At 42.1% G+C, this 3,180-nt stretch overlaps 1 pseudogene; it reads left to right on the forward strand.

Annotated features, from left to right (window-relative positions):
* Positions 1–2,802: 2,802 nt before the first annotated feature.
* On the forward strand, positions 2,803–2,885 carry LOC112132538 (U4 spliceosomal RNA; annotated as a pseudogene).
* The last annotated feature ends 295 nt before the right edge of the window (positions 2,886–3,180 follow it).

Raw genomic sequence — 3,180 nt, forward strand, 5'->3', positions numbered from 1 at the left:
TAAACTAAAAATACTTTAAATATTCAAAGAGCTAAAGGAAGGGAAAGAGTCCATTCCTGCGGCTGTAACAAAATTTCATGTACTGGGTAATTTATAAACAATGGGAATTTATTTCTCCCAGTTCTGGAGGCTGAGAAGTCCAAGATCAAGGGCCAGTAAACTTGGTGTCTGGTGAGGGCTGCCCTCTGCTTCCAAGATGGGGCCTTGTTGCTGCTGTGCCCTGTGGAGAGGACAAACGCCGTGTTCTCTCTCACTTGGCGAGGGGATTCTCTCTCACGTGGCGAGGGGACCGAAGGCTGTGTCCTCACATGCCAGCAGAGTGGAAGCGGGAGGCAGTTCTCTGAAGTCTATTTTATAAGGACATTAATTCCGTTCATGAGACTGGAGTCCTCTTGGCCTATCACCTCCCAAGGGCCCCAACTCTTCATAGCAACCCCTTGAGAGTCAAGCTCCAATACAAGAATTTTGGGGGGATACATACATTCAAACTACAAAAATCCGTAAAGCAAGAATAGGCAATTATGAAATAAGAATCAGCAAACATGAAAAATAATTAAGAAGGAATCCCAGGTTTATAAGAGCTAAAAAGAAGCCTCCAAGAGTTGCCGCGATGTCGCTGAAGAGGGAAGCCCAGTCATGCACGGGATGAGGACCGCATGTGTGACTGTGCTCCCGGAAGAGGATAATGGAGCTGAAAACTCCTATCACCTGGTGATGTCGGTGGCACCGCACATTCCTCACGTGTTTGTGGTATAAACAAACCTACTGCATGCCAGTTGTCTGAAAGTCTAGCACATAGAATTATGTGCATCCCGTAATACTTATAATGATAATAAATGATGATGTTACTGGTTTATGTAGTTACTGTACCATACTTTGAGTCATTTTTTTAGAGTATATTCCTTCCATTTGTTAAAAAATAGAAAAATAGTTACCTGTAAAACAGCCTCAGTGGGTCCTGCAGGAGGTATCCAGAGGATGACATTGTCATCATAGGAGGTGACAGCTCCATGCGTGTTATTGCCCTGAAGACCCTCCAGTGGGACAAGAGGTGGAGGTGGAAGACAATGGTATGGATGACCCTGACCCTGTGTAAGCCTAGGCTGATGTGTGGTAGCTTGATTTTTAGCACAAAAGTTTAAAAAGTGAAAAATTAAAGTAAAAATTTTTTAAGCAGAAAGAAGCTTATAGAATACGAATATAAACAAAGAAAATACTTTTGTAGAGCTATAAAATGTGTTTGTGTTTTAAGCTAAGTGTTATTACACAAGAGTCAAAATGGTTAAAAAATAAGAGTTTATAAAGTTAAAAAGTTACAGCAAGTTCAGGTTAATTTATTATTGAAGAAAAAAATATTTTTATAAATGTAGTTGAGCCTAAGTGTGCAGTGTCTATAAAGACTTCAGCAGTGTAGACCTTCACATTCACCACTCCTCACTCACGGACTCACCCAGAGCAACTCCCAGCCCTGCCAGCTCCACTCACAGTATGTGCCCTAGACAACAGATGCCTTCTTCTTCATATTTTACACTGTGTTTTTTGTTTTGTTTTGTTGTTTTGTTTTAGATGGAGTCTTGCTCTGTCACCCAGCTGGAGTGCAGTGGCGTGATCTTGGCTCACTGCAACCTCTGCCTCCCAAGTTCAAGCGATTCTCCTGCATCCTCAGCCTCCCAAGTAGCTGGGACTACAGGCACGCCCGACTACCCCTGGCTAATTTTTGTATTTTTAGTAGAGATGGGGTTTCACCATATTGGCCAGGCTGGTCTCAAACTCCTGACCTCGTGATCCACGCTCCTCGGCCTCCCAAAGTGTTGGGATTACAGGCATGAGGCACTGCGCCTGGCCAACACTGTTTTTGCTATGCCTTTTCTATGTTTAGATACACAAATACTTCCCATTGTGTTACACTTGCCTACAGTATTCAGTGCAGTCACATGCTGTCTAGGTTTGTAGCCTGGGCAAGAGGCTAAACCACACAGCCTAGGGGTGTAGGAGGCCACACCATCCAGGTCTGTGTAAGTATGCGCTCTGATGTTCACACAATGACAAAATCATCTGACGATGCATTTCTCAGAACATATTCCCATCATTAAGTGATGCATGACTGCAGAAAACTGGGGGAAGAAACCTGAAAACTCGCCAGCCTGCAGCACAGTGAGATAAAGAAATGGAAACACATATGAGAAATTAAGAGACAGAGAGAACAAGATGAGGTGCTTAAATATGCACCTCATAGAAGTTCTAGAAAGAGAACGGTGAGACTCTGGAATAGTCAATATTTGCAGAGATAATGCCTGAAATTTTTCCAGAATTGAAGGATATATGTGGTGTGATTTTAAAATATCCTCAAGTCCTAGACAGGATAAATAGAAACCAATTCCTGTGAAGACAGAGCATAACAAACTGCAAAATACAAGGATAAGGAGAAAAATGTGAAAGCTACCCGGGATTAAAAAACACCAAAAACAACAGATACAAGATGAAGGGTAAACAGTGAGACGGTCACACACCTCATCAGTAAGTAAGGCCGGATGCCGGTGTGCGGGGCAATTATATCCACAATCCTTACGTTGTTCTGATCCAAGGACAGACAGACTTCACAGAGCAGGAGAGATAACTTGGAAAGAGAGAAACGAAGTGAATATTCGACAAAAAATGGATCACAAACCAGGACGACTAGGAGGATTAGACAGTAAGTGGTGTTCATATAATTGGTTGGCTATTTAGAAAAACACATTATCTACTGTATACAACCCCAAATATTAAGATTAAAGAGTTAATTTTGAAATAATCATAGTGCACAGCTTTGCACAGTGGTAATATTGCAGCCCATGAGGTTTATCCGAGGTGCGATTATTGCTAATTAAAAACTTCCCCACAATAATAATAGTGTAAAATGTGGGATGAGTAAATTAGAAATGTGCCTAACATTACTGATGGTCAGAGAAACGCAGATCAAAGCAGCGTTCTCATAAGCAGAGGTTTTTAAAAATGTTAATGCCCAGTGCTGGGAGTCAGGTGGGGAGGGGCTAGGTAGCCTCCTAGATCCTTGGCAAGAGTGAGGCTACAAAGTGCTAGAATGCTTTTGGAAAGCAATTTGGAAATTTATGTGTTAAAAATGATCCAATGTCCATTACCTTTGACCCAGTAATGCCGCGATGAATCATCGACTTTGAGGGA

Source organism: Pongo abelii, chromosome 11 (genome assembly GCF_028885655.2).
Source record: "Pongo abelii isolate AG06213 chromosome 11, NHGRI_mPonAbe1-v2.0_pri, whole genome shotgun sequence".
Lineage (NCBI taxonomy): Eukaryota > Metazoa > Chordata > Mammalia > Primates > Hominidae > Pongo > Pongo abelii.